Below are 10,777 nucleotides of genomic sequence, written 5' to 3' on the forward strand. Positions count from 1 at the left end.
GCGCCATATCCCTGCATCCAGATAGATTTTTTATTTGTATCCATGAACTGCTGCTATCTCTTTCGACCACATAAGCTGACTTATTTTTTAAGGCTATGTGAGCTAACAGGTCCAAAAGGGAACTGATCCGAATGTGAAAATGAGATTACGGAAGTGCACAAGAAAGCAATCAAAGAAACAGATGATCTGCTGGTGGGGTAGCTAGTTTCTTTTAATTGTATGTAATAGAACAAGGGAGAGATCAATTAGCTTAAAGGGAGAGGGAAGAAATTGCAGTCAACTATAATCTTGTGCTGCGGCCGTGTATTGCAGTCAACTCCTTCAAACAGAAGGTAATTCTTCACTGTTATTCAGGACTGCAACATTTCCATAAATTTCAAAATTACTTACTTCATGTAAAGTTGATTAAAAAAAAGAAAAGGCAAAAGCGTAGCCTGAGAGAAGAATGATGCAATTGCATACGAACTGAGCTAGTACTTCTGACATTCTTTTGCCAAACATTAGTCAGTACCTAGAGAAGAAACTTGGTATGGTTTCTGTTGAATTTACAATACCGTGCAAATGCTTTTTCTTACAAACTGAGGAGCATCTAATGCGTTGTGATGTAGTTCATTCTGCTTTATCTTATGTACTAGTGACAAGAATACAGACAATCACAGTGGAAGAAAATGAAAAAATCTCAAGTGCAGATTATACAAATGACCTGATATAAAGGCAGATAATATACCTGCTTGGTTTGTGAGAAAGCTCAACCCCGGGGTTGCTATGATTCAAGGCCATTTAGTGAATTCAAACACTTTGAGAACCATGTCAATTCCAGTGGGGATCTGCCACAAGAACAGAACAACGTTAATTGCATTCAACGCAATGTGAAAGTTTCTGGCTGTTTCATTCCCTTTCTGCATTGCAGGTACTAGGGCTTCTGCCGCTGCCCCCAACACCGTGATGGCTGTGCTACAATTAAGAGAATTTGGTAGTGATGAAAGTAGAGAATGCACACCAATATCTTCTCCCGTGGCATTGCATTCGTGATTCATTCTATCAAATATATCTAAATCATATCACTTCATGCTATGCCAAAAATATCTTTAGGTATCTATAGAAATTTTTAAAAAAATTACATTTAAAGAAAGAAAGAAAGAAAGAATAGTAAAATATAGCATTTTCTTAGAAAATTGCAATCCTCAAACTGTCAAACATATTTTCTTCTCTAATGACTCCCTTTAATAGTAACTCACTTCAGGAATTCTGAATCACTACAATTATAACTGTTACCTTTTTCAAGCCTATGGACCTGCCTCTGTGAGTTGCTGAATTTTGAGTTCAACAGGAGATGGTGCAGATTACACAGGTGTGCCTTCAGGAGTAACTGGGGTAGGTTTCACTTGCTTTTTAAGTTCATTGATCTCATTCTGCATGGTCCTAACACGCCTCCATTGCCATCCCAAATATCCAGCCCACGAAGTGTTGAAAAATAAACCAGCTTTCATAATGGGATGGATGAGTGCAAATGACCTTCCCTCCAATATCTCAAACTCTCCGCCAACAGCAAGCGCATATATCCTGCAGTCCAATCCATATATATATATATATATATATATATATATATATATATATATATATATATATATATATACACACATATATAGAGTCTGTAAAAAATCCTAAAAAGAAAAATTGTGGATGCTTTTCGTGAGCTGATAAAATTAGATCCGGAGAACTTGGTAGTTTTAGTGACATATGCAAGAAAACACTCCAAAACTTAAGTTAATATATTGTTTGTACTATTATCTTAACTTAAATGCTTCTTAAACCTTATTTAAGTATTTTATCATAGAGATTTGTTTATATAGACTTTCTTAGAAAGACCAAGAGATCAGAGCTTATTTCTCTAAAGCTCATCTCTCTAAATTTTAAGTCTAACACAACACAAGTCTAATATAAGATTTAAATAAGATTTAAGAAATCTTTAAGTCAAGAGAATACTCATTCTCCCTATCACCTTTACGAACACTATATTGACTTAAGTTTTAGAGTGTTTTTCTTACAGATATTATCGGGCCCACACCAAGTCCTTCAGGTCAGTTTTATCAGCCAATGGAAAGCGTCTCCACTCTTTCTCATGAGGATTTTTTCCATCCTCATCATTGGCACTATATGTGGGTACCGAACAAAAAAACCAATTCATTCCTATTTCTCAAAAGTTCTTTTCATGGATGATGAAACATCAACGCGTCGGTGGCTATATCTACAGCTACACCAATGAAATGCCAGTGGCTAAGCCAATGGTTATGCCTAGGCTATGCCCCACGTAGTTACACCAGCGGCTACGCTAATGGCTAGACACAAAAACACTCATGGCGACGCCCAAGGCTATACCTACGACTACGCTCCATGGCTATACGCCAAAGCTACGCCCACAAACTACTTTTATGGCGGCTTATACACACAAAAGGTTTCATTGAGCCTACCAAAGTCTTCTGGGTCCAGTTTTATCAGCCCATGGAAAGCGCTCCCAATCTTTCTCGTAAGGATTTTTTCTAGTCTCACCATTAGCATCGTTTGTGGGAACAGAACAAAATGTCAATTCATTCATGTTTCTCAAAAGCTCTTTTCATGGCTGACAAAACCTCGTTGCAGCGACGACTATCTCTATGGCTACGTCAATGAAATGCCAACGGTTATGTCTCGGCTACACCCCATGTGGCTACGCTAGCGATTATATCCACAACTTTACCCACATGGCTACGCCAATAGCTATACACAGCAACAACCATGGTGATGTCTATAGCTATACGTCAAGGCTACACCCACAAACTACTTTTATAGTGGCTTGTACACACAAAATGAGACTTTTAGGGATATGATGATACACAAAAGGTAATATTACCCATTATAAATATTTCTTCCCTCATTTTTGCTAGGTCAAGTCTTTCAAACACATCTGTTTGCAAGACTTAGGGGGCTCTAATGATTCATGAAAAAACTATGGTGTTTTATACAATGTATATATATCCATAAATATCTCTATGAATATCCTAGATATTTATATTAAATACCTTAGATATTTCTTAAGATATTTATCTTAAGAAAGTCTATATAACCTCATCAACATAAATAAATAAATAAAAAAGGTTAGAGCTCATCTCTCTAAGGCTCGTCTCTCTAAACTTCAATTGTAACTCAACATAAGTCCAATACAAGACTTAAACCCTGTTTGTTTCCGCATCTGGGCTGTGCTTTTCAAAAAATTAGATTTAAAAAAAATATATTTTTTTAGTATTTTTTGATCGTTTTGATGTGCTGGAATTAAAAATAATTTTTTTAGAAAATTAAAAAAATATTATTTTAATACGTTTCCAAGCAAAAAGTATTTTGAAAAGCAACCACTACTACAATGTCAAGCACTACCTTAAACAAGGCTTAAAGAATATTTAAACCAAGAGAATACACATTCTCCCCGTCACCTATATAAACATCATATTGACTTAAGCTTCAAAATATTTTCTTGTAAGTGTCGTCGAACCCATCAAGTCCTCCGAATCCGATTTTATCAATCCATGGAAAACACACCTAATCTTTTCTCCGTGGTGATTTTTTCTAGCCTCATCAGAATCGGTCAATTCATTCCAGAAAATGAAAAACTAGAACGAAAGAGCAGATTTTTAAAACTTCTTTATGATGGGATTGCCTTTGTTTCCATAACAGAAAGGTAATGTGAGTAATGTAAGTGAAAGAGAAGCTGAACTTAGATGCCGGATTGTTTCAGTGAAGAGCTTGTGTGGGTTATGCGAGTCCTTTTTGCAGACATCTGATTATGATGAGTTAGAAGGCAGAGGCAGTTTTGCGTGGATAAATGGAGTGTTATTCTTTCAAGTAAGACTTGGAAATTTTAGAAGGCGGAGTGTGGTAGCCATGCTCTCCTCTGTTTCTTGGCACGGGCAAGAGAGGATCACAGGGTACACCTAAAGATAAGAAACTGAGATTTGCAAGACTTTTTCTTAAAGCTTTGTTAGGAAAACGAGCCCAACTCTGGAATGTGGAGGCCAATAAGGCCTATAAGGGCTTTATGTCGTAAGAGATATTCCAAGGTTTCCGGCTTGCTTTGTAGTTCCGCCAGGTAGAGGTAAACGAAGGAACCCAGAAAGAAATGCTACTAATTTCTAAACACTGTTATGGCCTGTAGGCTTTTGTAATCTGCCATGGAGAGCTATTGTGAAATCCCCATCGTGACTTAAGCTTCGAATCTTATTTTCATTGGGCCAAATCCTAATATTTCCTTGCTTATTGTCTTGATCCTCTTTTCAAGTCAAGAAATGAAATCTATTGTCCCCAAAACGAACGGTGAAATTCCACTCAAGTCATGTTCTTCTCTACTTAATAATAATCTAGCTCTATTATTTATTTCCTAAACCCTTCTAAATATGAGTCTTTTTTTTTTTTAGTTTAACGTGGGTGTCCGGGCCAGCTTGCGCGCACCTCGACTAATCCCACGGGTCCTGAAATTAACGACCATGTAAGCCTCCAGTGGCTATCATATGAGCAACCACAGGGCTCGAACCTGAGACTACAGAGGGAGCAAACCTCTTGGTCTCAAGCTCTTACCACTGGGTCACCACCTAGATGGTTGAGTCTTTTGATATTATGAGTTATAGTGATACTAATTACTTCCAATGATACCATCTTAAAGATATTTACTTGAATTATATATGGATTATTAATCCCAAAATTAAATCCAAATAACGAGTATAAGAAAATAAACTTGATGTATATACTATTTTATTTTTGACGTGAATGGTTACATCCCAAACTAGAATTTGGAAGTAATTACTCTAATTCTTAAAACTTGACCTTGAAAGAAATTAGTTTTGATGGTGAAAGGTATTGATACTAGAATCCCTAGTATCCAACATATTTGCAGGATATGAAGTAAATGGTGAAATTTAAAAAGTACTTGATTATTATTTTGGAATAAAAAATTATAGACAAAAACATATTTAGTTGAAGAAATAAAAATAAAATTTTGATAGTTTTGAAGTTAATTTATATATTTTTAAAACATAATATATACATTGACTCGTGTTATTTTTATTTTTATTGTCAACATCGGTTCTATTTCGGGTATGTTTGGGAGTATGGTTGTGATTATTTTTTAAAGTGTTTTTCATGCCGAATTGCATCAAAATGATGTTTTTTTATTTTCTTAAAATTATTTTTTAGATCAGCATATTAAAATAATCCAAAACATATAAAAAAATTAATTTTTAAAAAATAATTAAATATTTTAAAAATACGAGTTAACTCATGTTCCAAAAGCTTTCTTCAAGGTTTTATTAGAAGATAGTAACTAAAAGCCACTAAATTACACTTTAACTTTCCTCTGTCTCCTCCGAAATGGAATTGGCATTTAAAATGATATATCTTCACAAGATTACCATACATCTTGTCCTTCATTGACCCAACTCGCGTTTAAGAGGCATAAGAAGATAGGAGGAGAGAGTTAGCTTCATCTTTGACTCGGTTGTCGGACCACCGTCCAACTTTCCCCCCAATCAAGATGGATCAAAAGCAAGAACTTAAAGGAGATGCTCAGATGCCAGCAATGGAATAAAACTACTGGTCAAGGAAAACGACAGGAAGTTTCACCTAAAATAGAACTGCAATGGTGTCCCTTGGGGTTTGCAAAGGATGCAAGAAATGGTTTGCTTTGCAAGAGGGATGAGACTAAAGCAGTACTCTTAACAAAGAGTCAGCCAGAAGAATAATTAGATGACATATGAATTTCATGCACTCTTGGATGGGTGAGATCCCACAGGGCCACCAGCCCATCTAAGGATCCAAAATCCAAAAAACAAATCTCAAGAAAAACAACCCGTTGTCACGGTTATATATTCCACTAAAAAAATTCCAAATTACAGCTTTGAAAAGAAACCTTCAAAGGTGTCATTTGAATTCCAGAAATAAAATGTTTGGAATGAAAAAGGATAAAATGGGGATAAATAATGAAAAATTAAAATGACATTCTAATTAAAGTGACTCGAGTAAACGCATATTAGTAGTAGACGCTACGCTGCGTGTTGGGCCAAATTTTTCTAAATATATAAAAAAAATTAAGGTGACGGTAGAGTTTCTAAAAAAACCAAAAAAATTGAGACTCCAATTATTGAGTCGACTGAATTTAATAAGCTTGATTAATTTAATAATATAAAAAATGATGTAAACTCAAACAAATCTTCTAAACCTAGGTTAATCACTCAAATTTGTGACTCAAGAAATCCTAGACCCGACCTCTACATACAAAGAAGCTTAATTCCCAATCAAAATAATTTTAAAAGATAAAATGAAAAAAAAAACAATAAATTAAAAAACTTTATCAAAGAAAAAAATAGTAATTAAAAGAGAATCAAACCTGGTAGGGAAAAAAATTAAGAATGATGAAATTAAAAATAATTTTCAAAATAAAATAATTTATTCAAATAAAAAAAATTGCAACTAAAAAAACATGGACTAAACCCTAAAAAAAAAAATTAAAAGAATGTTGTGAAGTTTTTGAAGGGTAGCGTACAATTTGAGGAGGAAAGAAAGAAAAAAAATAATAAATCCAATCAACACCAAACCAACAGGGATTACAATACAAACATCACCTAGAGAGAGGCATTACCGAGAAAAATCAGAAAATACCATGGAAGTCCTTTTGGCCACTATAAGCCACCGTACGCGATATTTAATCCTTATTTTTTTAATTATATTTTAAAAAGCAATTATAACTACACTTTCAAACAGGTATATATATTTGGAAATATGTTTGTGGTTTTTTTATAATATTTTATTTTTATTTGTAAATATATTAAAATAATATTTTTTATTTTTTAAAAAATATTTTTGATATTAGCATATAAAAAATTTATTTAGAAAAAGAAATTAAAAACAAGGTTTTGATGATGCTCAGTTTTAAAAACCATAATTTTGAAAGGTTATTAAACATTTATTTTTGACTTGACCTTCTTTTTGTCAACTCTACAACTGTTCATGCATGTTTGGGGCATGGGGTGGTGTTTGTGTTTTGCTCAAAATGACAAATGATATCCTCTTTCACCGTTTGGTTAGTAGCCATATGCTCACGCGTCTTGTGGGTTGATTTAAAAATTAAAAAAAAAAGTTGTTGATTTTTTTAAGAATTTCAACTATTTAAGTTATATTGAAAAAAACAATTTAGTCAATTTTATTTTCTCATGAAAGCATTTTTTTTTAACGAAAACATGGTTTTTTTACAAGCAACATGACTTTTTTTTTAATAAAAACCCTACACGGTTAAAACAAGCATTCACGATATGATTGTCATTTTTTATTTTTAATTTAATCTCTATCAATTAAATGAAACTATATTCAATTTTTATTTTTAATCTCGCTCTATATTATAAATTGGAAATAAAACTTTCATTTTATTTCCTTTCTATTCATTGTTACCAAACTACACGCTAAAGTTCTTTAAGATAGTTTCTTTTAATTTATAAATGAATTACATATAAAAGAAGATTTAAGAATTAATATAAAAATGATCAAACAAAAATTATATATGCTGATTAATACATTCGTAAATGTGAGTAAAGTTCATTAATAAAATAGTACGGCAGAAACTAATAAAAAAAAACCAAAATATTAATTTAACTTTATATTAAAAATAATTAATTCAATATAGTTTCCGAATCTTCTTTACTAAAATTAATAAAATATTTTAAAGTTTTTTTTATTCCAATATTAGATGTGATTTGCATGTAGTTATTACGAATATTTCAACAGAAAATATGATGCCACAAAATATTGTGATACACTATAAAAATGGATGGTCCAGCTGAGGAAACAAGCGCCACAGATTCGTAGAAGGTTGGATTTTTTTTTCTTTCCACTTGGAACATCAACTTCATCGATTTATAAACTTTTTTCTTGAGACTCATGCAGATATTGCTCTGGGAAAATTGATTAAATTGTGATCGAGGCGCAAACAAGATCGTTTTGTCTATTTCAAACAATTGGTAGATAATAACAAGTGGTTTGTGGCTACAACAAGCTTTCATGTGGCAAAGCCCCTTTCCTCGAACTCCATCTGTGGCAAAGAAGATTTTACTTCTCGCAGACGCATCTGGTTTCCATAATGCAAAAAAATATATATACGAATAATTAAGTTGGAAGAGTTCATACATAGGTGACTGTGAAACCTCTTATTAAATACAACATAATCTAACGGTTCATATTTTTTTTATTTTTATGTTATTCATTATCATCTCTCTTACAAGTTTCGGATTAATAATCTTCTCGGATGACATATTCATGCTTAAATATTGATTTCATTGGATTGCATTTATAGAATGCATTGGATTGTTGGTAAGTTCTACGTTGTGAGTTGAATAAAAAAAATTAATATTGGAAAAGCATCTAGTTGTTGTTAACTTTTTCTAGTGCGGAAACAATTATGCAAGGTAAAATTTCACTCGGAATGATTTGATCAACTTGGTAAATTTAAAAATAATCTGGATAACTGGTAAAAATACACTTTGACTTACAGGTATTCAGATGACATCTTTTAAAAAAAATATTAAGATAACACTGTATTGAATCAACTCAGGTCAACCTGGTTAACTTGTCAAATCCACGACTTGAATCATGAGACTATAATAACCCCATATAAAGCAAATAAAAATAAATTATGAAATTTAATTCTCAATTAACTCAATATTAAAAGATGAAATTGAAAAAAAATATATCAATTAAAAATCAGCCTAAAAATGACCCAAGTCAACCAGAGTTAACCTATCAAACTCAAGACTTGGATCATGAAATCATGATAATTCTATAGGAATTAAATCGAAACAAATTATGAAATTTAATTCCCATCAAACCTAATATTAAAGGGTAAAATTAATATATATATCAATTAAAAAATATAAAAATATCAATTAAAACCTAAGTTGAGTTTGACAATTATGGATATCAGTTGATGCTTTGTTGTGATGTGTACTGATTGTATTCTAATGTCTTCTTTGTATAATGGCAATTTTCCTAGTTGTGAACCACAAGGTCTGATATTTTGTAGGAGTTAGTGGACAAAAGAATTAATAAAATCAACCTCTATCTTTATGAGAAAAAAACAAACAAACGCATGGCGGATTTAATTTACCAAAAGAACGATCATTTGTGCCTGCAAAAAACTGTTGGTGTAGCTTAGCCTATCATCAACTAATTGGGCCAATAAACCCAAAGCATCGTGATTGCTTCGCTAAAAGCTTATTAATTAATTAAGCTTGGTTTTTCAGAGTGAAAAGTGTTCTTTTTATTTTGGTACTCAAATTCTTTTTAGAATTTTTTTTTTAATTTTAAACTTTTTTTTTTCAATTTTTTTTATTAGGTTTACTAGGTATTGGACTTCATAATTTGTTTCGAATAGCTTTCTATGAAATTATTTCAGTTTCATAACTCGAGTCGCAAGTTTTGTAGGTTATTCATATTGACTCAGTCATTTTTTTAATTAATGTTTTTCTCAACTTCATCCTTGAACACTGAGTTGATTGGAAATTAAATTTCATAACTGCTTTTTGATTTGGTTTATATGGGGTTATCATGGTCTCATGATCCGAGTTGTGAATTTTATGGGTTAGCCGTGTTGATTTGGGTCATTTTTTTTATCCTTTTTTAATTAACTTTTCTCTCAACTTCATCCTTCAACATTGAATTTATTAGAAATTGGGTTTCAAATTTCTTTTTTGATTTTTTTATGGTGTTATCAAGGTCTCATGACTCCGGTTATGAGTTTTGCAGGTTAGCCAAGTTGACTCAAGTATTTTTATTGACCTTTTTTTAACCATGTATAATTTTTTCAATTTTATTTCTCAGCATCGAGTTGACTAGGAATTGAACTTTTTTTATTTGTTTTTTATAGAGTTATCCAGGTCTCTTGACCTAAGTTTGACAGATTATCTTGGGTTGACTCTGATCATATTTTTGTCCTTTTTAGTTGATTTTTTTTACAATTTCATTTTTTAATATTGGGTTCATTGAGAATTAGGCTTTGAATTTATTTTGATTTGTATTTTATGAGGTTATCTTCGTCTCATAACTTGGATCTCAAGTTTGGTTGGTTGACTCTAGTGGTTTTTGTGTCCTTTTTAATTGAGTTTTTGTAATTTTATCCTTCAACATTGAGTTGATTGGGAATTGAGTTTCATAATTTGTTTTGATTTGCTTTCTACGAGATTATTCCAGTCTCGCGACTCATGATTGGTAAGGTAACCCAGGCTGACCTTGTTTATTTTTATAGTTGAGTTTTATTTTTAATTCCACCCTTTAATATTAGGTTAATTGAGAGTTGAGTTTAATAATTATATTATTATTTTCTTTCTATAAGGCTATTAGGATCTCATAGCCTGAGTAATGGATTTAATAAGTTAACCTGAATTGATCTGAATTAATGTAATATGTTGTCATTTTAATATTTTTTAAAAAAATATAGTTTTGATTTGTATTATGTCAAACTACTTTTTTATTGGTCGTTCTGATTGTTTTTAGATATGTTAAGTCAACCAGGTCACATTAAGTCAATCTTCATATAGTTTATTTTTATTTGTTTTTGTTAAAAAACACATCAATGATATCTTGATATTTTTTTATGTTAAAAAAAAATAAATTGACCCAACTGCAGCTGCTTCAAAATGAATCACATGGCTAAATTTTTTTGCCTTATGTTATAGTTTTTACTAGTTTATGTCATGCACTATTGTTGTGT

The 10,777-nt window shown here is 31.8% G+C and overlaps 1 pseudogene; it reads right to left on the minus strand.

Moving 5' to 3' along the window:
* Positions 1-770: 770 nt before the first annotated feature.
* LOC18096381 (uncharacterized) lies at positions 771-3,917 on the minus strand (annotated as a pseudogene).
* Between the last annotated feature and the right edge of the window lie 6,860 nt (positions 3,918-10,777).

Source organism: Populus trichocarpa, chromosome 2 (assembly GCF_000002775.5).
Source record: "Populus trichocarpa isolate Nisqually-1 chromosome 2, P.trichocarpa_v4.1, whole genome shotgun sequence".
NCBI lineage: Eukaryota > Viridiplantae > Streptophyta > Magnoliopsida > Malpighiales > Salicaceae > Populus > Populus trichocarpa.